This window comes from Oreochromis aureus, linkage group 23 (assembly GCF_013358895.1).
Source record: "Oreochromis aureus strain Israel breed Guangdong linkage group 23, ZZ_aureus, whole genome shotgun sequence".
Classification (NCBI taxonomy): domain Eukaryota; kingdom Metazoa; phylum Chordata; class Actinopteri; order Cichliformes; family Cichlidae; genus Oreochromis; species Oreochromis aureus.
The window spans coordinates 398,262-424,198 of NC_052963.1; the positions used below are offsets into that span (position 1 = coordinate 398,262).

Below are 25,937 nucleotides of genomic sequence, written 5' to 3' on the forward strand. Positions count from 1 at the left end.
GGTTCTTTTACATTTTGAGAGAAGCCAATTGAGTCTAATAACAGATTAAATGCCATGTTGAGGCTGTCATTTTTAGCATCTACATGGATGTTAAAATCACCCACAATAATTATTTTATCTGAGCTGAGCACTAAATCAGATAAAAGTCTGAGAAATCAGAGAGAAACTCTGTGTAAGGCCCAGGTGGACGATAGATGATAACAAGTAAGACTGGTTTCTGAGTTTTACAGCTGCGGTGGACGAGGCTAAGCATCAGGCTTTCAAATGAATTAAAAGTCTGTCTTGGTCTTTCGTTAATTGATAGACTGGTGTGAAAAATTGCTGCCACACCCCCTCGGCCTGTGCTTCGGGATTTCTGGTAGTTAGAATGACTCGGGGTGTTGATTCATTTAAACTAACATGATCATCCTGCTGCAGCCAGGTTTCTGTAAGGCAGAGTAAATCGATTTGTTGATCAATTATTAAGTCATGTACTAACAGAGACTTGGAGGAGAGAGACCTAATATTTAATAATCCACATTTCACTGTTTTACTCTTTGGTTCAGATGTGGATACTGTATTGTTCTTTCTTTGTGATTTTTATGTTTAAGTTGTTTATTGCTGGTTTTTGGTTTGTTTTTTGTCTGTTTGGGAGCTGACACAGTCTCAATGGAGATGGGTTTTGGGGGGTAGCAGGAGGAGAGAAGCTGCAGAGAGGCGTGTAAGACTGCAACTCTGCTTCCTGGTCCCAACTCTGGATAGTCATATTTTGGGGGTTTAATAAATTGGTCCATATTTCTAGAAATGAGAGCTGCTCCATCCAAAGTGGGATGGATGCCGTCTCTCCTAACAAGACCAGGTTTCCTCCAGAAGGTTTGCCAATTATCTATGAAGCCCACATCGTTTCTGGGACACCACTCAGACAGCCAGCAATTTAAGGAGAACATGCGGCTAAACATGTCACTCCTGGTCTGATTGGGGAGGGACCAGAGAAAACTACAGAGTCCGACATTGTTTTGGCAAAGTTACACACCGATTCAATATTGATTTTAGTGACCTCCGATTGGCGTAACGGGTGTCATTACTGCCGACGTGAATGATGATCTTACTGTATTTACGTTTACCCTTAGCCAGCAGTTTTAAATTTCCTTCAATGTCGCCTGCTCTGGCCCCTGGAAGACAATTGACTATGGTTGCCGGTGTCTCTAGCTTCACATGTCTGAGAACAGAATCACCAATTACCAGAGTTTGACCCCGGGTGTGTGTCGCCGAGTGGGGAAAAACGGTTAGAACACATGAACAGGTTGGTGGTGTACCTGGGGCTTCAGTTTAAGACTATGCTTCCTCCTCACCGTCACCCAGCCGCCCTCTTTCCCCAGCTGCTTGGGGTCTGCCGGGAACAGCTAGCGGGGCCTACGCGCTATCTTCGGCTGCACCCGCTACAGGGGCCTGGCTAGCTACGGGTGAATGAAGGGTGCGGCCGAGTCTCCAATTCAGTAATCCTGGCCTCCAGAGCTGCAAATATGCTACATTTGTTACAGGTATCATTACTGCTAAAGGAGGCCGAGGAGTAACTAAACATCTGACACAACGAGCAGGAAAGTGCAGGAGGGACAGGTGAAGTAGCCATGGTGCTAACGAGTCGGCTACGAGCTAAGCTAAGCTAGCGAAACAGTAAAGAGACAGTGAGTGAATACTTTGGCTATAAATTAGGTAGTGAGTACACAGAAAGGGTGATTCAGATGAAGCACGTTAAGATTATACTATGAAAAAGGAATGTATTAAAAGATTTAAATTAAATTGCTAAGTAGAAAAGCTACTCAGAAACACCACTGTGTTTGAGCAGGAACAGGAAGTGATACTCTACCACAAAGCGAGCGAACACCAAGTGACAGCGCCACCAAGAGGAAGTGAAGCACTAGGTAAAAGTAGGTAAAAGTGAATGCTTTGACATGAATTGAGCTGCGGTTTGGGGAAGGCCTCGAAGGGGACTGGCGATGGCTCCCGGGCCTGGCAGATCCCCATGCACTAAATAGAAATGAAGAAGTTAAAGAATTGAGAACAAGGAGGGAGGGAGGGTGGGGCACGTAAATGAGAATGATCAGCTTGCAGAACTGGGGGAACCTATATAGATGACAACCGGAAGGAGCGTGTTTGGAGGCGTGGTCCTGCTCCTGAAATTCCGATACATAATCTCCAATTCACTAGCTGGGCCCACGTTCTCATTTTAGGTTTGACAGGCCTCGAAGGGGACTGGCGATGGCTCCTGGGCCTGGCAGATCCCCAAAGAAGGCATCCCCTGAAAGCAGTAATAACTGTGCGTTACGAAAGTCGACGACCTCAGCGAGAATAATTCGATTTTCAATTCAACTTATTTATGAAGCATCAGTCACCAAACCATGGTGACAGATGCCTCAAGACCCTACGATGATGTCTAGAGGAAAAACCCAACAATCATATGACCCCCTATGAGCAAGCACTTTGGCGACAGTGGAAAGGAAAAACTCCCTTTTAACAGGAAGAAACCTTTGGCAGAACCAGGCTCAGGGAGGGGCGGGGCCATCTGCCGCAACCGGTTGGGGGGAGAGAAGGAGAACAGAGACAGAGACAAGCGCAGGGAGAGCAAACGCCGAGTGACCTCGCCACCCAAAGAAGAGAAAAAAAACTGGTGGCTGGCTAGCGAAGCTGAACAGCTCTTAATAAGGTAGTCGAGGATTCCATGGAGTGAAGTGGATCAGCTTGGACAATTAGGAAGGAATTGCAGGAGAAGAGATCAAAGGAAATTGCGAACAACGGAAATCTTAATAGATGAATGAGGGGAACCCTCGATCAGGTAGCGACATGCCTTGACTTTGAACTGAAGCTCTGACAGAGAAGTATGCTGAATTTTGAGATTTGAGGTGAGGCTTGACAGTTCATAAAGCTTGCGTGAGCTTGTCATTGAGTAGAAGATGGAGAGGGGGTTCTTAGCTGGTTAATTACTTCAGATAAGGTAGTGATAACTACTGTGCTTATTTCTGAAATGAACAGAAGTGACAGCAGCAGCTTGGTAAGGGTTGATGAATTGAAAGACTGATTAGAGGAAAGTGGTCTTCTATGATAATAACCCCCAAAATCGTCAGACAGCAGAGGGCGTGTCCACTGAACTTCATGGGAGATGATAAGCTGTTTAGATGTAGTCGGAACTGTGAGTCGGCTTAGAGTTCAGTCTCAAATGACTGTGTCGAAGGTGGATGCTAGATAATGCTCATAAAAGCACATGAAAAGTGAAGGGATGCCACGAAGAATTATGCGCGTGGCACAGTTTGGATGTCTTAAAAGGAGCGATAGAGGACAGAACCAGTTATCCCAGTGCCACGAAGGTTCGCCGGTGCTTTGCAAAGGCAGGAAAGATGGCAGAGAAACTGGCATCTCGGTGCCGGAACAGTTTGCTGCTACATCTTGTGGAAGACTGGACAAAACGGAGAAACTGGCATCCTGGTGAAAGGAATGTTTTGGGGTTTGCAAATTTGCAAATGCAGACCGTTTTCTGCATTTGCAAATGAGGAATAGAGACAGAGAATCTGGTGTTTTGGTCCTGAAAGGAACATCTGCTGCTTAGCATATGAGGGCTAGATGCGGAGAAGCTGGCATCCCAGCGGTAGAAGGATTCATTGCTGCTTTGCTGCGATAAATGCAGAGCAACTGGTTGCTGCTGAGTTTACGAATGAGGGATAAAGAATCTCCAGGCATCTCGGTGCCACGTTTGCTATTGCATTTGCAAAGGAGGGATAGAGGAAGAAAAGCTGGCATCTCGGTGCCAAAGCTTGCTACTGTATTTGGATAGGAGGGATAGAGGAAGAGAAGCTGGCATCCCGGTGCCAAAGATTGCTACTGTATTTGCATAGGAGGGATAGAGGAAGAGAAGCTGGCATCCTGGTGCCAAAGATTGCTACTGTATTTGCATAGGAGGGATAGAGGAAGAGAAGCTGGCATCCTGGTGCCAAAGATTGCTACTGTATTTGCATAGGAGGGATAGAGGAAGAGAAGCAGGCATCTCGGTGCCAAAGCTGCTACTGCATTTGCATAGGGGCATGGAGGAAGAGAAGCTGGCATCCTGGTGCAGGGAAAGGGAAACTGGCGACTCGTTCATAGAAAAGCTTGCTGCTGTGATTGGATATGAGGGATAAAGGAACCTGGCAACTCGGTGCCTAGGTTCGCTGCAGAATTTTGCGAAGCAGGGATGAGAGGCTGGGAACCTGGCAACTCGGTGCCGAAGCATGCTACAGTTGCTACGGAGGTATTGATAACTGGCAACTCGTGCTTTTTTTTTTAAGCTGTCTATGCAGAGAACTGCCAACCCAATGGTAGAAAAGCTGCTGCTGCTTTTGCGAATGAGGGATAAAGAAACCTGGCAACCTGGTGCCGGCGTTTGCTGCAGAATTTTGCGAAGGAGGGACGAGTGGCTGGAAACCTGTCAACTCGGTGCCGACGCTTGCTGCAGAGTTTAGCAGAGGAGGGATGAGTGGACATATGCTGCAGAGCTTAGCCAAGGAGGGATGAGAGGCTGGGGACCTGGCAACTCAGTGCTGAGGTTAGCTGCAGAATTTGCAAAGGAGGGATGAGTGGCTGAGAGCCTGGCAACCCGGTGCTGAGGTTTGCTGCAGAATTTTGCGAAGCAGGGATGAGGGGCTGAGAACCTGGCAACTCTTTGCCAAAGCATGCTGCATTTCCTACGGAGGGATGGAGCACTTTTTTTTTAGCTATGCTGAGAGACTGGCAACCTGATGGTCGAAAAGCTTGCTGCTGCTTTTGTGAATGAGGGTAAAGGGTCCTGGTGACCTGGTGCCGAGGTTAGCTGCAGAATTTGTGAAGGAGGGATGAGTGGCTGGGAACCTGGCAACTCAGTGCCGAGATCTGCTGCAGAATTTTGCGAAGGAGGGAAGAGGCTGGGAACCTGGCAACTCAGTGCTGCATTTGCTATAGAGGAATGAAGAACTGGCGACTCAGTGCATTTTTTTTCTTCTTCTTCTTCTTTGTGTGTGTGTGTCTCTCCCCTGAGAACTGGGAGTTAGGAAGCTTGAAGGAAGAACTGGGCATCCCAGTGCCAACTTGCTTGAGCATTTATCGAAAGGAGGGATAGAAAACATCATGGCGATGGAGAAACAGTAGAGCATGGAGGTAGCGACAGATTTCCAGCTTGCATTAAATGGTATTAGGAGGAAGGAGCACAGAGCTGTGCTTGTCCCTGCTACCTGGCGCTGGCAGGTGGGTGGAGCTACAAAGTACACTGTAGCTTTTGCTGTTTGAGCTGCTATTTGCTTGGAAGCGTGGGTACGGCGTGGCTTCTGGGTTAGGTGCTGACGTCCGTCGGCTTTTCGGACGTGAGAGGAGCTGCGAGTTCAGCTGGTGGGCGACCCCACTGGTTTTCGCTGAAGTGGGCGGCGTCCGGAGTTACTTCATAACTGGATTAAGCGGAGATAAAACGACTGGATGGACCGCATGTCGAGTGGCGAGAAAACTGCTAGAAGGTCGTCAGCATTCGGTCTGTCGGAAGCGTCGCCGTGACGTTCGGTGTGTTTCTTGAATTGCCGGAGGAAAAGCAGAGTAGTTTGAGTAGTTGTTCATCTGATGCGCTGACAGACGAGCGGACGATTGTAGTGAATGGAAGGGTGAGTAAAATTATGTTACTCCTGTGAGATAAGCTGTGTTTAAAGGTATTTGCCGGGAATGGACCCTGTTTGCATGTAAACAAGAATGAACAGCTTGCTGAACTGGGGGAACCTATAAATATGTAAACCGGAAGGAGCATGTTTGGAGGAGTCGTTCTGCTCCTGAAATTCCGATACATAATCTCCAATAAAAGCAAGAGACAACTTACACTGCATCTTACAAAGCCATTGGCCATACACTGAAAAAGGAGACTGGCCATCTCATGGATTCATGTAAACATCTTGGGTGTATTTAACACAACTGCCTCATGTTTTGAAGTTAAGTGTTAATTTAACTGAGTTGTTTTGTCATGGTCCCTGTGTCTGCCCGGCCGGCTACATGTGTTTTTATTTTTGCGCTCGCTCTCTCTCTCTCTCTCTCCTTTGCTGCGCTGCCTGGGCGGAGCTCATTGCGGGCTCCCGCCCTTGGCCCACACACCCGTTTGCTATTATGTTGCCATTACATGTTACCATTTAAGGCCGGGACACAGACCTTCTCATCGCTGGATGATTGTACAAGACACATTACTGATCCTCTCTAGCTTTTGTGAACATAGCTTGTGTAAAATCCGTGACTTCGTGTCATTTGCGTTTCCTGGGTGACAGTTTTTTCCGGACCTGTGACCTTCCCCGGGGTGTGGACGTGTGTGCGTTGGAGTGAAGGAGGAGAGGACGAATGTGACCTTTCCCTTGGACCCTAGGATCCCCTTTTCTCCCCACTGTATATAATCTGCACTTGGTGTTTGTAAATAAACTCCCTGTTTGAAAGTGAAAACCCGCTCTGCGCTTGAGTCTCCGCTATCACCTGTGACATGTTTAAGTTGCTACCAAAGCAAAACATTTGTGTGCAACCATTGTCCACTATTGAATTAAGTAAATTCAACATGTACTTTTTTCAGCGTATCTTGACTGTGGTTAGCACGGTGGCCTGACACAAAATGTTCCTGAGTTCATTTCCATCATCAGGGTCTGTTTGTGTGGGTACTCTGGCTTTTGTGTCGTTTTTTTCCATTTCCATTTGTAGTGTTTAACAAATACTGGATGAAGGTACCAGAGCCATGACAATGGTAACACCTAGTGGCAATTAAATGTTTTTATACTTTTATGTACCACTCCAAGCAGTTTGACTCAATGGCAAATTTAGATGCGTTAACTTGAAGGACACAATTTCTGTAACTCAAAAAAATCAGAAAGTCCCTTGAAGTCACAAACTTTACACATTTTATAAGTCTCAACAAAACTTTATATCTATGTTCTCCTCTAGCCGCAACAAGAAATGTCAATGAATGTATTTCAGTGAAGTGGCCCTGGCACTAAGTTTCATAAGAATGTGTAGATCATTGGTTAAATGATCACCAAGCAATATTTGTTTATGCAGACCTACCATAACTGTGGGGGACTAGTCCAACCGGAATAGTATGGTGGGGGGAGTTTTGTTCTTCCGGTACGGCCAGTGTGTTTTGTCTGGTGCTGGAGTACACATTAAAAGTTTTACAGAGGACTAACATCGGGAGTGATTATTGGCTCGTCGCATCACACGAGAGTGCTACAGAATGTATTCAATTTGGAATGCTTATGTAATGTCACAAGATGTACAAAAATGCCTACTGGAGCCATACTCTAAACCAAACAGAAAGTTAGCTATGTTTAATTTAACAGATATAGAGTATTGGTCAGTTTGATCTAAAGTTTTCATTAAAAGGCATGCTAGTGACAGCCATGAATCCATCCAATGACTGAGTGAATCTCTAAGGAAGAACCCAGCCACACTTTCAAGGGAAATAATTTATGCTACTTCCAAAACCTATTTTTTTCAGCCACTATCCAGATCTTGTGACCTTGAAGTGAGGGCATGAATGTATTTTGACTGGTAAACTGAAATCTTTCCTTTATGCTCAGCTCTCTGTTTACCACAGCTGATCGGTACAGTGTCTACAGTGATGTGGATGGTGCCCATGCTCCACTCTACCCTCACCCAGGAATAAGTTCCTGTTATACTTAAACTACTCCACTTTGGGCTCCAAGTCCCAACAACTAATCTCAAACGTGAAGTGGGGACTCCACCTTTTTCCTGACACCAGTAGAAGTATTGACTTCTAAAAATGAGCTTTGAGTCAATAACCATCGCCTGCTAAATGTCCTTACAGACATTTTGAACACTTTGGATATCAGTTACCCTCGAGAGGAAATTTTTCACCTAAACTTCTGAGTGCATTTCGAGTATTGTAACCAACATTCAGATGACTATAACCATTTGGCTTATTATGAGCTGCAGCCACACAGTTTAACACTATAACTTATCAGTAATTTCACATTCTTGCCTTTGTTGCAGAAGAGTAATTGACTCTGCGTATAAATTTCACTTTGACACAAGGGAGAACCAACCCACCTCCAGTGTTTGAAGATCCTAGCAATGCCCCCGCTGAGCTGTATTTAAAATCTATTTTATCGCTTTAAGCAAATTGTTTTTCCTACAGCTCTCTGGCTGACATTGTGATTGGTAAACAACCTGCACTACCACTTGATTCACAGCTGCTCCTATCCGTGGCAGAATGTGTAGAAATTAACTGTAGCTAACCCTTTTCCACTTGCTTCCATTTCTTAAAGTAAAACTTTGCAAAAAAAAGTGATAGTCTGTGATAGTCTCACCCCCAGTGTACTCCAGCCAGGGTGTTCCTACCGTGGACAGAAAAGTTCCTTTTCCAGGCAGCAGTGAGACAGATATAAAATTATCCCCCTCAACTTTTGTCACTCCTTAAAAAGAAAAAACACTATAAACTATGAATATCTTTTTATTGCTCTCACTTGTTCGCAACTCTTCTATGATTCCACCCACTCACCGCACACATCTTCTTTTATCTTTCATCTCTCTCTCTGACTTTCTCTTTCTATTTTGTTTTATGGTCCTCTCCCCAACAGTGCTATCCAACGGAGATTGCTTTTCTGTCAATTCAGTTTCTATTAATCTGGCATTGTGGCTTCTGGTATACATGTGGGTGTGTGTTTGTGCGCATGTGTGCGTGTGTCTGTAATCAAACTAACCACCTGCCTCCTCAACCAACAGTTTTCACCAAGGAAGTAGCGGTGGTTAGAGCAAGTGAGATGGAGGCTGAGGGCATTGTGGTGCAAGGTTCTGAGTGCCCAATTGTGCATTTGTGGTTTCCGTATGTGTAGCAGGGGTTAGAGAGTAAGTGAATCAGCTCTACTTTACCAAGCCTCACAGCAGGTCACACTCTTAGACCACTGTGACCACGAGTGTGTGTGTGTATACAGTATTATTTGTGTTGTGAGGACAGAAAGCTGAGTACATGGTCACATTGTACAAAAACCTCCCTTTTAGAGACTAAAAGCAAGTAGGTTAGTGTAATTCCTTCAAAGGAGATCTGAAAAACAATACTTGTCATATCGGGGTGAAAAACATCTGAGTTGAATATGGATTTAGAATACAGATTCTCCTGACTCCTGACACCTGAGATGAGGGGCTCCTGTGCAATTATACCTTTATAGACTTCATTGAATTCATTAATTTCTGATGATGTCATGGGTGTGGGCATTTACCTAAAATCTTGGATGAACTCGAAATTCAGTAACCTTGAATTCAAGGTCAAGGTCAGAGGTCAACTTTTCTGAAAATCACCTAGCATAATCAAACTTATACCATACGTATATATCTACAGGAAGGTAGAGGCGTAGCACTGGCATCTGCCAGTTTTTCCTATACCACAGCACCACACATTGTTGGCAGAGTAAGGCAGTCTCACTGTCATTGCCAAGCATTGAATGTTGAGCGTTGATGTCCCCCAGCAGAACAATGGAGTCCCTGGATTAAGCACTCTCCAGCCAGTGACTCCAAGAAAACTGTGTATTCTAAGCTGACATTTGCCGCGTAGGCACAAATGACATAACGACAATATAAAATGTACATGAACAAGTATTCACACCCTTTGTTCAATACTTTGTTGGAGCACCTTCGGGAAAAGCTAAACGCTCAAGTCTTTTTGAGTATGATGCTACAAGCTTGGTCCACCTATTTTTGGGCAGTTTCTCCCATTCTTCTTTGCAGAACCTCTCAAGCTCCTTCAGGTTGGATGGGCAGCTCTGGTGCACAGTCATTTTTTCTCCAATCATATTTGATTGGATTTATGGTTGGGCTCTGGCTCATCAACTCAAGGACTAAAGAAGTCCAGATGAACATAAACAACTTTTTTTGGATTTCCTTACTTGGATGCTTGAGCATGCATCAAACCACTCAAGGACATTTACAGAATGGTTCTGAAGCCACTCCTTTGTTATTTTGGCTGTATTCTTAGGTTTTCCTCATGGGATTTTATATTGTAAGGTAAAGACCCTACAATAATACAGAGAAAGCAGAGATAAGTCTTCACCTCAGTCTGAGGTCCAGAGCACTTTGGAGCTGGTTATCATCAAGGATGTCTCTGTAGATTGCCGCATTTACTGAAGAATGGCTTCCATCTGGCTACTCTACCCTATAGGCTGATGGTGGTGTGCTGCATAAATACTTGTCTTTCTGGAAGGTTCCCCTCTCTCCACAAAGGAACACTGGACTGGGGGTTGGGGTTGAAGCCCAATCACTCCGATTGGTTGGAGGGCCAGCTCTAGAAAGAGTCCTGGTGGTTCTAAAGGTTTTTTCTTTATGGATGGTGCACTGTAAAATGTAATATTGTGTTTAATTAAAAATATTAAACAGGCTGAACTCAATTTTTATCAATTTGTTATTAGAACTCAATTTAAATAAGTTACCAGTACTTTTTATGCAAAAATGCTGATAAACTCCATTTATTTGAGTTGTCTTAACTTAGAAAAACTAAGTAAGCTGAAAGTTTTGCTTCTCAGGGCGGAAGGATGAAAGATGTGTTTTGAAAATGCCACGTGACTACTGTCCTCCTCCCTCCTGGATCAGTCTGCATGTTCACAGCGCCAGCATTTGTTATGGATTATATTGAGCAAACCTGGAGATATTATTGTTGTCATTGCTGTGGATCTTTACTGACTTGGTGAGTAAATGTTTACTCTTATTCAAACTGATTTGTGGCTTCTCTTAATTTAGCACCAGGTTTAAAATCTTGCTAGCTAGTTAGTGTTAGCCTAGCGTTGCTGCTGCCGCTGGGCTCATGTTACTTAAAAATTAACACCACAGCCTTAAAAACCTTACATAAAACTATGTCTGTGAAATTTTCTGTTGATCGTTTGAAATAAATAAGTGAGATAAGAGCCCAGACAAAATTCTTCGGGAGGTGAAGCCGTTAGGGGTGGGATAGGTGTTGGGGGGTGGATAACAGAGCTCTCCGGAAACGTGGAAGCACTTTTGCAAATATGTGATATTTTGATAAATTAAGTAGATATTTGAGCATTACACAGCTACATTCTCGCCTGAAAATATCTTAAAAGGTTATTTTGTGACCCAGAAAGGGTAGTCTGGGGAAAAGGAGGATCGCATTTGTCGGCCACGGTTGTCGGAGCCTGTGCGTACTTGTAAGCGCGGCAATGGCGGAGGAGCGCGGCTAAAAAAACTTATTACTTTTTCTGGGTCACAAAATAAACTTTTAAGATATTTTCAGGCGAGAATGTAGCTGTGTAAAGTTCAAATATCTGCTCGATTTATCAAGACATCACATATTTGCAAAAATGTTCGACGCTTTTCGGAGACGTCCCATTTGTTGTTCATGCTTTGTGGCAGCTTTTGAACATCTGTGGCATCTATTAATGTCAAATCTAGCCTTTATTTAACAACATAAGCAAACTCTATGTTACAATGATTGCACAGCCATTAAGGATCAAATCAGTTTCTGAAAAATGTTCTGTTTTTTCTCCCTCTGCTTGCTTCTTACTGTCTTTGAGGCTCGGGACCAGCACTCCTGCTGTTGGACAGAAAGACATCAGTAAGTATTTTGGTTTTCCAATATATTAGCAACTGTCAGTGACATTTATATTAATCAGGCTGAACTTTAATCATACTTTAGATCTGCTTGTTTTACTTATTGTTTTGTTTGTGCTTTGGTTTGGGGAAGTTGTTTCTTTACTGATCTTTTCCTGTCTTCTGTTATTAGACTTGAGATATGACTGCACGATGCTGTTGCTGGTGACTCCAGTTAATTCTACAAGACATGCTGTGTAAGTAAACAAACAACAACAGTTTGGTCTGCATTTCTTGAAAGATCACATCCCCCAAACTTAGTTTAGAGGGTCTACACTGTATATAGTGAAGTCTGCAAGTTTTCTAACAGCAAAATTTGTTTTGTGCCAAAATCATTTTGCACATCATTAGAATGAAAGTTATTGGCCATGTTTGCATAGCCCTTTTTTAAAATGATGCTTTCATGACATCATTGTGTGTTGGGTGGTGGTCAGGGCTATCCAAACTGACAATTTGGGACATTGAATGTCACCTCTCCGGTGGGGAGGGGGCCTGAGATTGTCTAAATTGGAGTCTGTTTTATACCCAATGCAGAAAAAAATGTTTTAAGAAAGCAATTAAGTTCATGTTCCAAAAAATATGATTGTTTGCTTGCAGGACACCAGGAGAGATGAGTCCTCCGTCACAGATGGTGTGGTCAGTGAAGCTGGTCGCCTGCAGGTTCAAGCTCATTGCATCTCCAACCCACATCCACTGCCACTGTACTTAAGGGAAGTTAAAGACTTTCTTCTGCACCTACATTTGGATCACCTCGATCCATGACAGTCATTCAGGCAGTGATGCCTGGACTGGAAACAAGCCATCCTGAAAATAATACAACATTCCAGCTCCTGTGTTGGAATGAAAAACAAATGTGTTGTTTAAATTAGAGACTGCACTTGTGACAGAACAACAAATATTTTATTTTGATTATATAAGTAATGTAAGTACAAAACAAACTTGTGGTAGGCCTAAACTTATTTTCAGAATAATTACATCTGAGACTTTGTTTCATTGTAAGATTATAACAGTGATGGCAATATAATTGTTTGTTGTTCAGCAGAACAGTGTCCAGTATGTTGGCTGTTATACTTTGTTGTGTTTGAAAATAAAAGTTGGGCTCATTTTAACATCATTACAAAAATTGTTGTTAATTATTTTTAGTCATATTCAGGTTACCACAAATTGTTTTTTCATTTAGTTGAACTTGAAATGTTTGTCAGTAGGTCAGAAATATCAAGTTATTCTTAATGCTGCAGACTTGCAATGTATAAGTTGTCCTAACAGTCATCTTAAGTAAGCTTTACTTAGTTTTTTTGAGGCAACGAGTTTCCATAATTTTTTTGAGTTCTGGGAACTAACAAGGCTGTACAGTGTACTCAAAATGAGTAAGTTGCCCTAACTTGGTCATCTTACGTAAACTTGATCCAATTTTTTTGAGTTCTGGGAACAAATGAGCTTGTACAGAGTACTCAAAATAAATAAGTTGTCCTAATTTAGTCATTTTGAGCTAAGCTTTACTCAATTTTTTTGAGGCAACGAGTTTCCATAATTTTTTTGAGTTCTGGGAACTAATTAGATTTTACAGTGTGGAGGCCACTAGATATTGGGATCTTCAGTGCTGCAGAAATTTTTTCTTTGCTTACCCAGATCTATGCCTCAATGCAATCCTGTCTTGGAGGTCTACAGACTCGACTTCATAATAATAATAATAATAATCCGAATGTTGATGAAATTATGACTGATAATATAGGAAAACTACTCACCTCACTAGGATCAAAAGTAATTTGGAGAATTGGGGGAAGCTACTTTTGATATCATGGGGTAAAGTAAATACAATAAAGATGGTAGTAGCTTCTCAGATCAATTATTTCACTGGAACAATACCAATCTGTATTCTGCCACAAATATCTTAGATACAATAATATGATAAAACACTTCCTTTGGGATGGTGGTAGACCATCCCAGTATTGGTAGGTGCCAGCCGAAAAAAGAGGGGGTCTATCTTTATCCAACATAAAACACTACAGCACATCATTTGTCTAAGCCAGGGGTCGGCAACCCGCGGCTCCGGAGCCGCATGCGGTTCTTTAGTCCTTATACTGCGGCTCCGGGTGGTTTGGGAAAATAAATTAGAAGTATTTAGCTGAAGTATATTTTATTTATGTTAGTGCTTTTTTAACTTGTAGTTCTAAATTGGAAGATTATTGTGATTTTGAAATATAAAAATACAATTATATTTTATTATTTCATCGCTCACAATAAGCGTCACACTCATGAAGCTTGGTGTACCCGCCGAACGCCGTGCATTTATCGAGACTTTCGACCCCAGATAGGCCAATTATGGATCTGGATCCACATTATGTCAGCAGCTGTTCTCCACCGTGAACTATGTTAAAAACAAACACCGCTCACGCCTCACAGATGACAGCTTACAGTCCTGCATAAAGATGAAAGCCACGATTTGCAGACGCTGTGCGCCGAGGTTCGGGACCAGAAGTCTCATTGTAAACATATCACGGCAGACCCGACGATGTTTACATGGACATGCTTTTCAGCATCTCTTTATTGACCACTTTTCACACACGGTTGCTGTACGCATATAGCTGGTTGTAGCTTTTCAGCTCACAGCCTGTGGCGTGTCCAGCGGGGTGGCCTGGGGGGGCACAGGCCACCCCCCCAACCAGACTGGCCACCCCAGGTGCCACCCCGAAGCCAAAACAATAAAATCCAATGAAATATCAAATTTACGATTATGTTTTCACAGTGAAGCTCAGATATCCGAGTGTAAGTGAATGCAGCATCGGCTTCTGCGCTATGAGCATCATGTTAGCAAAGGTAGGAGAGCCAAGCACGAAAGACAGCATCACAGAAAACAGTTTTTCGGCGAAAGATTAACAGTTTAACATAGCTGGACTGGCCATCGAGCATGGCGGAGCTTCCACGGCGGCTAGCAGGTGGATGAGGAAGGGAGGCAGGAGGAGGAGAGACCCGAGGCGGCTGCTGGTCCGAGTGTCAGGTGAACTGAACTTCAGGTAAGAAGTTATGACCTGCAGTCTATCTGGGTCAGATATAAACCAAGTTTAGGTGGAGTTTATTTTCGTTGTGCTGACTTTTTACAGTCAGTTACAATAACTGCATACTGCGTACTAGCTAGCATGACGGAGTTTCTATACAGCTGGGTGGGTGCTGTGATGTTACTGATAGTGAACTTTATTTTATTCATAAGGTTAGTTTGTAGAGTTGCCAACGGCTCCTTAAAAAATGGAATGGTCCCTCATTCAGAGAAAATATTACAGGTTTTGTATTGAGCTGAGAAGAGACGCAGTTTGTCCCGTACTTTCGCTATAATGAAAAAGACACAAAGCTGGAGTTATTCTGTCTTTGCTGCACAGCTGCCTCTTCTTCTCTCATTCTCTCCCCTCCCTCTCCTGTTGCTACTTCAATCATGAAACTGATCAATGATCAGCTGATCGGCTTTTCTCTCTTGTTTGTTTATCGCCCACTTTGCGCCAGAAAGAGGAAACCAGCGGATGTCGCGCTAAACAACAGCAGCACCTTTAAGCTTGATCAGCTGTTGTTAGAATTTATTTAATATTAATTTCTAGTATGAGCTGATGTTTGCTGGAGCCACAGCTGTAAAGCTGCTGGTCATGATATCGGTTTGGTTATCTGGTGAGAGGGAAACATGCAGATGAAACCAGGAGATGTCCTTACTGAATCATCAGAGCTGAACAGGTGATGGAGAAACAGGTTTACCTTTTAGGTGACATGAATGAGTTGAAGGGAAGTTATGAACTGTTTCTGAGAGACAAATAACACCAGGATCCTTTTCTACGTAGCTGACAGCTGGTAACTGTGCAGGGGCGGGTCTAGCAAAGTTATGCCAGGGGGCCAGGTAGGGCATTAACAGGGAAAGGTGGACACAAAGAAATACTTTTCTTACTTATTCTCATTTAAAATATCTAGCTTTTATTAAATAATTATCTGAATCTTGCGAACAAAGATTTTATCTGACGTAAAATTGATAGAAATCATACATATACCAACAAGACAGTGTACATCACTGTCACAACAGCGTTTGTTTTCATTCAAAGGCTTTATGGCTTTAATACCTGGTGGGCCGATCTCTGGCAGTGTCACCAGGCCAGCTGACTGTATTTCATCATCAGCCAGTGTTGTTCTTTATACATCAGTATTACCAAAGTTTACCATAAGGCAGCATAGAAAGTATTTACTTGCTTTCAGGTTTCATTCAAATGTTAGTCTTTTCATTTGTTTCCCCACTTTTTTCCTGTTTCAAAATCAAACACCAGTTTGTGAGAAGATTATCTTCTTTTTTTAATAGGCAGATAAAGTTTTGCATTGGCTAATTTGCCAATTGTATGTTAAAAATGTTTGTATTTTAATATTCAAAAATGTTTTTGCCCAAAACATATGTGCACCATATGTCAGTAAAAATACTATGCAAATATTGCTGTCCTTGAATGCTGAATAAACACTGACAAAGCACTGATTGTATCTCTTGTACTTTGTCAGCGCAGTATCTAAAAACTTTGCACCGTAGTGGTTAAAACCTCATTCTAATAAGAGTCAAAAGCAAATTCAGTTATTAGGTTTACAGGGTTATTGAATGATGGTTAACTGTTGGTAGAATTTTTTTTAACATTATCTGCCAATTACATCTGCCACCCTTCTCCAAATCTGTGCCCCTACCTGCCCCCCCCAACAAAAATTTTCTAGACACGCCACTGCTCACAGCCCGACATATACCAACAACAGCAGAGAGTACACACTTTAAGGCGGCGAGGCGTGATTGCGGGTGCCGCTCAGGTGCGTCCGATTCCCATGCAGCAGCACTGCAGACCACGCCCCGCCACACACATTAACCAGGTAAAATACATATTTAGGCAGAATTTTGCAAATATCTATTTTTTTAGCGGCATAGTGCTTTTTTTTCCAATTACTTTTTAATTGGAAAAAAACTGTTGTGAGGGTGGCAGCTCACAATGGTTTTTGTTTGCTACATGGATCATTTTAGTTCAGCTGGGTGTCTTTGCTTTTGTTATATTTCTTTAAGAGTTCAAAATGTGTTAATTACATAAATAAAATGTAATTTTCTCTGTAGCACTTCATGGATTACATAAGCAACACACCTTAGTTTCTCTGTGGATTCTTTTAAAAAGCAGTTAAAAACTTTTCTTTTCAAACAAGCCTTTTGTTGATCTACGTATTTTATATTCTTTACATTAGTTACATTTGATCTTTTACATTGTGTATAATGTCTATTGATTGTATTGTTTATTTGAATCTTTGTGTACAGCGCTTTGTGACTGCCTGTCTGTGAAAAGCGCTTAATAAATAAACTTTACTTACTTACTTTAGTTGTTTACACAAAGCACAAAGGTAAAAAACAATATATACAGTGTTATCTTCATTTTCGATGTCAAAAAGTATTTGCAGCTCCCAGTGTTTTCTTTTGCATGGAAACCGGGTCCAAATGGCTCTTTGGGTGTTAAAGGTTGCAGACCCCTGGTCTAAGCTGTGTAAACACTGGGAGGCTACAAATTCGGACTTGGACTGAGTTCTACTTGAACATGAACTGGCCTCTCTGTTCACCCCTACTGACCTGTTAGCTCAAAAACCAGAAGAGGTTCACAAGAGCTGTAGTCTTTCCCCTTACTTTCAAAAATACGCACCCCTGTGGCACAACCCAAAAATTAAAATAGGTAAACAATGTCACAAAAAGGGCATAAGGATAATAAGTGATTTATATGAAGAGAACACGTTCATGTCTTATAATGATTTTACAGAAAAGTTTAATTTGGAAGGACGCGGCCATCTCTGGTGATATTTACAAACCAGAGATTGTTTGAAAGATAAAATAAAGTTTTCTCAGGGGAAAAATGTTATAGAGAATTCTCTACTACTTCCACCTTTACTTACGAACGGGTCAAAATGGTACAATTTATGAAACTGGCTTAAAAACAGTACATGTAAAAGTCTTAAAAGTATTTGGGAAAGAGATCTTGGTTGTACTTTGATGAGAGAACATGGGATTCAATTATTTCTGAAAATGGGCTCTACATCAGGGAAGCCAGAGGTACATTTATGCAATACAAAATTCTCAACAGGTGCTATTACACACCAACACGACTTCATAAAATGGACATTGGTAAGGATGACTGAGCCAGGACGTAAAGGGTACTCTATTGCATGCTTTGTGGGAATATCCACTGGTCTTTCCAATATGGAAAGGTGTTTTAAAATAGATGGGGGGCTATGTGAAATGTAAATGACTTAAATCAACAAGATTGTGCCTATCGGGGGCCAGGTGGGAGGTGGCACAGCTAGATAAAGCAGGCTTCAGGGTGGTAAACACTGACCTGTGTTCATCTTATTTTAACACTATGGAAGAGCCTCGGACTCCAAACCTGAAAGTTTGGCATGTGAGAAAATGATGGGAATGTTGAGAAGCAAAACACAGACTAACAGAACAATGGGACAGTTTTTGTTTGTATGTGTCTACAGCATCATCAAGTGTCTTTAACGGTTTATTTATAATCACTTATCTTTTAAATGCCTCACTGAGTTTTGTTTTGTGTTGATATGTCTGTTTCTTTAAATGTTAAAAAATAATAAAAACTTTAACTTGAAAAAAAAACAAAACTAAAACAATCAGACAGGGGACGGAAGGAAACTAAGGAACAAGGCACAGTAGATAGCTACTTATCAAAATAAAACAGGAAAAGCAGAAACAACTAAAACAAGGAAATGAAGACCTATGAATAAAGGTAGATAGTGTATCATGATATTTGAGGAAGAGATGGAAAACACTGAGAGAACAAATATAAACAGTACTACTACATAATCACAAACCACCATCAAAATGTTAGAAATAGCTTAGAATCCAAAACCAAGTAAAAAGTATATCACTAAACCCCAAATCCCACAACAAAACCCACAAACTATTAAAATATGACAAAGTATATTAAATCCAAATTATTTATTGTGGTGGAGAGGAGGTTATTGAAGAATTATCCATCATGGATAATCTTAAACAACACCATCGGGTGGGGGGCCTCCAGCTCGCACTGGAACAGTTCGCAGCCGAGTGTGAAGCAGCGGGAATGAGGATCAGCACCTCCAAATCTGAGGCCATGGTTCTCAGCCGGAAAAGGGTGGAATGCCCACTCCGGGTCGGGGATGAGTTCTTGCCCCAAGTGGAGGAGTTTAAGTATCTCGGGGTCTTGTTCGCGAGTGATGGGAGAAGGGAGCCGGAGATCGACAGACGGATTGGTGCTGCGGCTGCAGTGATGCGGACGCTGCACCGGTCCGTCGTGGTGAAGAGGGAGCTGAGTGTAAAAGCGAAGCTCTCAATTTACCGGTCGATCTACGTCCCGACCCTCACCTATGGCCACGAGCTGTGGGTAGTGACCGAAAGAACGAGATCGCGGATACAAGCGGCAGAAATGAGCTTCCTCCGAAGGGTGGCTGGCCTCTCCCTTAGAGATAGGGTGAGAAGTTCGGCCATCCGGGAGGGGCTCAGAGTAGAGCCGCTGCTCCTCCACATCGAAAGGAGCCAGTTGAGGTGGTTCGGGCATCTGACAAGGATGCCCCTGGGCGCCTCCTGGGTGAGGTGTTCGGGCATGTCCCACCGGGAGGAGGCCCAGGGCAGACCCAGGACGCTGGAGAGATTATATCTCTCGGCTGGCCTGGGAACGCCTTGGTGTTCCCCCGGATGAGCTGGAGGAGGTGGCTGGGGAGAGGGAGGTCTGGGCTTCTCTGCTTAGGCTGCTGCCCCCGCGACCCGACTTCGGATAAAGCGGATGAGGATGGATGGATGGATGGAACACCAGTGGATAGGAACAGACTGATTTAGCCCAGCTATTTCACAGACACAGCTATGGAAATTTTACATACATCACTACAATGTAACATCTCTGTCTAGCAGAGAATCACCTGTTCTTTTATTTTAACATTTTATTGTCATTTTATATATATATTATATAGTTCTTTTTATCACTTTTATTTTAGTAAAAGCATCATTAGTATTTGTATTAGTATTATAATTAATGTAACAAAGGAATTTCCAAAATCTAGTCTAAAAGAAATTACATCTTAAAATCTCATGTTAAAGCAATCTTATAGACACTAAAACACAACAGAAACCAAAAAAGCTAAATGTACAAATGCACTACAGAAAGTGTTATTTCTTAGCCCTAAAGCTCCTGTCAGCCAACCAGCAGTTAGCCACTAAATCAAAGTGTCTCCTGTCTGAGCACTGACTTGGGAAACAGAACTGCAGAGGTCCTGTTCTGTCTCCTGGGACAGCTCAATGGGAGACCACTGACTGGTTGACCTCTAACCCTTCTCAGACACAACATGACCTACAGCTGCAACTTCCTAGATCACATTGATGTCACACAGATTAAATACATTTTTAGGACTACAGGATTAAGACAAAATATCATAAATAATATTATTATTTATATTATAATATTAATATAAAATGTGAACATTTGCTTTCAAGTGCATTTCTGCTCATGTATAACCAGAGACATCATAAGGAAGAGAAAGATGCACAAGACTTGTGAATTGAAATTGAATATATTGAGTTTTGTCTTCTTTTATTCGTGTGTCCCACTGATGTCAAAGTTACCTTTCAAAATATTAAAATATTTCAAAATAGTCCAAACGCTATGACTACCCAGAGGTGTTTCAAGATGCCTACAGGGTGATAAGAACTGCTAATAGAAGGACTTAACAGAGCTGCTAGCTTGTCTGTAGATGTCATTTTATCCAAGAAGAATTAATGCATAGCATTTACATAGCATAATAGCATAAATAGTTCAACAACAGTTTCAAAACAGTTTTAACAGTCTCTTCCAAATGTTCTTCTTTGATTCTTATTGGCCACACACTGCTCTTTGCAGCTGATTTATATTTTTAATAATAGATAAAAAGCAGAAACATTACTATACTTTTTAAAAATAGAGTGTTGCAGGTCCTTATGTCACCATTATACAATAGATAGCTTGGTGACTAGGTAATGTAAAAAAAAAGATGCATATCAACCTAAAACAAAACATCAGAAATAGCTGCAAAAATGCACCAGCTGTAACAAGTGTATTGTATATTTCTGCCTTATGACCATATGACCACCATGTCTTCAGGTGCTAAAAAAGGGTAAATACTAATACAAAGCAAATAAATTACTGAGACATTGATGTTTGAATTTATCTTTGCTTCCTTCAAACTTATCTGGCATAAATCCAGAAATGAATGAAAGAAATAAAGCAAAATACAAGTCACTGTTTGATTTTCATTGGGTTACCCATCAGTCTAGTCTCATGAATAGCTGTCTTAACTACACCCCATCTCTCTTATTTTCTCCACCTCTTTTACCAGTCTTCATTCCTCCTCTTCATTTCTTCCTGCCTGCCGATACACCCCACAGAGCTCCCACGACATTGACCCCATCATGTCTAGACCTTGCTCACATCTGTGTCGACATGTTGCTGTGTATGTGTTCCTGCAGCTGCTAAAATATAACAGTAAAAGTGGCCTTTGATTTAACAACAAACAGAATTTACCAGAATAATGTGGGCTTAAACTTAGACCACAGAATCTGTCTAGTGTGCAGCCTTTGTTCTCTTGCTTCGATTTTACAAATCAATTACATTCTGTGGCATGAAACTAGACCTTTATCTTTATTTATCTCCTTTGAGAAACTGTGAAAAAACTTGTGGGCTTTGGTGAATCATATGCACTATGAAAATGGATGTAGCTTCTAGGTCTAAAAAGGGAAGCAAATGGCAAAGTGCCTTAAAGCTGCACGTGTTTTAAAGGCCAACAGGGAGTAATTTGTGTGGTTGCAAAAATACCTAAGAGCCTATAGTAGTCTATGGGAAAATGATACTTGGATTTGACCTCAGGAAACACTTTGTCGGTTTTGGTGCTCAGGACTTCCAGGCTTATGGATTGGGTGCTGGGTACCAACGATGCATATGCCACCATCTACCAAGATGACACTATCATCAATAGCGACAAGTGGGCAGAGAATAAGCAGTGGGTAGCCATGGTCCTGGAGTCCCTGAGGAAGGTGGGCTCATAGCCAAGCCAAAGAAGTGTGCAGTTGGATGGAGGGAGGTACAGTAGCCTCCTGTAATACAGGTGCTCCCCCAGATGGACTGGACAGCAGTCATCACATCCTGCTTGTGTCCCAAGATTTAAAAAAGAGGTAAGGCAGTTCTTAGGGCTGACTGGTTACTACCACTAGGTTGTTGCATACTTTGCACAGCTAACCAGTCCCTTGACTGGCCTCACCTGAAAAACTGCCCAAGATTTTGTCTCAGCAGGCAAGTGGGAGCTGACCAGTCATTTATGTACATCAGTCAGACATTGTTGGAGCGGGAAACCCAGTACAGTACCATTGAAAAGGAGGGCCTGGCAGTCCTGTGGATGGTCGACTCCCTTTGCCATTACATCCTGGGCAACCCTTTCATCCACTGTTTGGACCACACCCCAATGCAGTGGCTTCATCACATTAAGTCGGTTTAGGGCATGGTGTCACGGGAGGCTGACTAACAGAGCTGATCTCCTTCATCTAATCATGCCTCTCCTGTTTGAGTAGGATGCCAGGACGTGACAGGAGAGCTGTGTGTGGTGCGGCACTGGAGAAGGCAGCTTGAAAGCTGTGCAAAGAGAGTGAAAAACACTGCAAATAAACATCCACCTATCTTGAAATGCTGTGTGTGTTAGGCTCTTTGTCTCAATCCAAAACACACTGGTGCTTCCTGCAGAGCAGTAACTCAAAGGGAGAAAATCTCATGGAGGCTTGGGGCACCTCCTACACTGTAAACAGCAGAGGGCCTAGCTGGCAGTCACAGCTGTGTTCCTCCTTGTCATTTACTAGGATAAATGGACAACAGACTTTAAAGTCTTAGTCAGCCGCTCCACTAGCTCGCCAGTCTGAGGGTGGTAGACCCTAGATTGAACAGACGTCATGCCTATTAATACATATAGCCCCCAGTGAGCTGGTGACAGCGCCGGTATTTACTAAGACCTGGGAAGAAAAAGGAGGGAGAAAGGGGTTATTAGATTGCAGCTAGCATTCCTTGGTGGGTGGTAGAGCCAGGAGGGGGTAGAGAAGCTTGCTCCTCAGGGCCAGGACCAGCCAGCTTCCTCCCCCATGCTGTGGCCTTCTGGGAGGGGTCTTCAGATGGTCTTTGGCCAGAGTCACTGCCACCTCCAAATTTGCTGGGCCTGACATCTGACCCACTCTGCTATTCCTCCCCCTCCCGCCCCTCCCCAAATTGCTCCAGGACAATTATTTCCAGCAACCATGCTTCCCCCTGCATTGGGCTGGCCTGCAGCCACCTCTCCGCTGTGTCAGGAAGCTGCTGGGTGAAAGCAAAGGGCAGATCCTTTGCCCCCATGCGGCCACCCTGGAATCAGCTACAATGGTCCTTAAGGGAGAGCACCAGCTCATCCAGGATAGCCCCGTGGACACCCTTAAAATTGCCCCTTGACACCGGTGGCAGGTTCATTGCTGCTGGCTTCGCCAGACAGCAGGGGCAGCAGCTGCAGTGTCCACTATCATGCCTCCGTGGTGGTCTTAAACACCTTAAGAAATGACTTGAGATGATCTATCTCCCCCATCCTGTGCTGCAGCACTGCTGGGGCCGGAGGGAGCGGTTACAGAGTGACACCAGACTGAGCAATCAGGTTCTCCAAAACTTACATGTGACGCTCAGTCTGGGCCTGCAGCTTTTCCAGCTTTTGTCAGTGCTCTGTCGCCTGCTCCTGGTGCATGCCTGCTGTGTCTGCCATCATCTGCTGCACCATTTGTACTAGCTGGTTCACTGAGGGCTCGACATCTCATGCTGGGAGGGGGAGCGCCACTGTAACACTCAGGGTTACACAGAAACCCAACACACAGACAGGGACTCGGACTGAGATCAAGAGTGTTTTTCTTTCTGTTTTTTCAGGCTGACATTCTTAGTGCCACTCTTGCTTCACAACACAGCACCAGCTCAGGTCTCGTCACTCTTACCACCCCCAGGTCCCAGTGCTGAACTGGGAGGCATGAATACACTGCACCACAATTCTCCTGCAGCTGACCCACAGAACATACCCCACCACGGTGAGCTACTACAAGAAATGCTTGCCAATAAGCGTTTCTCCACTAAGTAGTAAGTCATGTTTTGCTTGAGAATAAAATACTTGTTAAGTGTGCCTATGCCAAGAGGCACACTTATTACTATTCGTCGGATTTATTATTCTTATTATTATTCTCCATCTTCCATTTTTTAAATATTAATATTTTAGTGAAAATTTTCCCACGCTTATCGGTCGCACAGTTTTGACATAAGGGTTACATATGTTAGATCATTTTGTGCGGCTGGATCTGGACTAGTATGATATGACTTTTGGTGTTCATGACTTTTATAGTTTTTTAAATATTTAGATTTTAGTGCAAATTTAGGCCAATTTCCATAGAAACAGACTTCATTTGTGGTGTGTTGGCTCTCTCTAGTGGTAAACCGGTGTTCTGGGAATTTCTCCTACCCCGTAAACCGTCCTACCCGTTGTTCCTGAGCATGTGCGCGCATGCGCACAATACAAAAAGGGAAGCAAAGCGCATCCGGCTGTGATTTAATGCTACTCCGTTGTCATATTTGCAGGAAAATAGGTAAGTAGTAAGTATTAGTACTTTTTATTGACGTTGATACTTGATTTTTTAAGCCTTCGTGATTGTTTGTCAATATTAAAGTAAAGTCGCTATCTGCTTTCTGCACAAAACTGTCGAATTTGCAGCTTCGGTGAAGTCTGCTGTCAAGTTACTGGACACGTGGTATTTGCACAACACTTCTGAATCCGCAGCTTCGGTGTTTTAAGGCTGTTTCGGTAATGTCGTTATTTAATAAGTTAAATTATTTGCACTGTTAACTGCACATATTGAAACTCAGAAGAAAATGTTTACTTACATTCGTAGATATGGAGAAGAAGTGGGAAGAGATTTACGCGTTCAGTTCTGCAGGCTCCTACCCTTCAGGATATGACAAGGCTCAAAGGCAAAACCTCAGAAGATATGCCTCAAAATTCAAACAAAAGGGTCAGTAATTTATTGTTAATACTAACAACTCATATATGTGGTTAAATTAATTTCTAAATATATATTGTTTTACTGCAGATGGAGAACTCTTTGTTGGAACCAGAAGAGTAGTAAAAACCATGGATGATGCCAGGAAGATATTTCATGAGTTTCATTCATCTCCAATTGGAGGACACACTGGCATACACAAAACGCTCAGTGCAGTGTGTTCCAGATTTTACTGGTTTGGTATGACAGTTGACATTAAAACATGGGTATGTATTAACTGTTTGCATTGTTGTTAAATGCCATTTAAAATAAGCAATTTTTTTTATATTAGTTAAAAGAGAAACTGTACACTTGCAAAATATAAATAAATATGGTTAATTAGTGATATTACAGTATTAACCTGTAGGCCTGGCAGAGATTTGAAGACACACACAAAGTATTGTTGCTAAATTGTTTGTTCGTTAGAGAATATGTCATTAAGTGATTTTTTTTATTATTATTATTATTTTTTTTATAAATGAGAATGTTGAACATTTACGTGAACTCCATAAATTTTTTTACCTTAAAGATTCTGGAATGTGATCAGTGTCAAAAAGTTGGGAAACCACTGACTGCTGTGCAACCGTTGCAGTGTATTCAGGTAAATATTATGCCCCTTTTACCCATCAAACTATGCTTCTAGCTCATATTCATAAAGGCAGGAGGGTTTGCCAACTAATTTTAACCATCGATGTTAATGTGTACATTATACAAATTGTTATTCAAATTATTAATTTGTCCTTGATAGGTGTCTGAAGTGTGGGAACTTATTGGTATAGATCTTACTGGACCTCTTCCTAAAACGTCAAGCGGCTTCCAGTATATACTTACTGCAACTGACTACTTTTCAAAATGGGTTGAAGCTTTCCCATTAAAAACGAAATCTGCATCTGAGGTAGCCCAGCACTTGTGCTCCATTATATATAGACATGGCTGCCCCAAAAGGATTTTGTCAGACCAAGGCAGAGAGAGTTTGTGAATGAAGTAAGTGTTAAATAATTTTCATTTACATTTTTAACTTTACTTCACTGGGGTCAAAGATTTTTTCTTGTGTGCTTGTATAAGAAGTATAAGAACCTTGTCCTTATCTGTTGAAGCTCAACTCTGATCTTTGCAAGTTATTGCAAACTGAAAGAAGTGTCACAGCAGCATACCATCCACAGACCAATTTTCTAGATGAAAAGACCAATGACAACATAAAAAGGTA

The 25,937-nt window shown here is 42.4% G+C and overlaps 1 long non-coding RNA gene across 1 annotated transcript; it reads left to right on the forward strand.

The window, feature by feature from the left end:
- Positions 1-5,297: 5,297 nt before the first annotated feature.
- Positions 5,298-25,692, forward strand: LOC120436468. The gene is made up of 8 exons (XR_005610457.1): positions 5,298-5,630; positions 23,577-23,731; positions 24,125-24,280; positions 24,406-24,495; positions 24,584-24,703; positions 24,782-24,957; positions 25,260-25,331; positions 25,479-25,692. It is a non-coding gene; the product is annotated as an uncharacterized LOC120436468 (long non-coding RNA).
- The last annotated feature ends 245 nt before the right edge of the window (positions 25,693-25,937 follow it).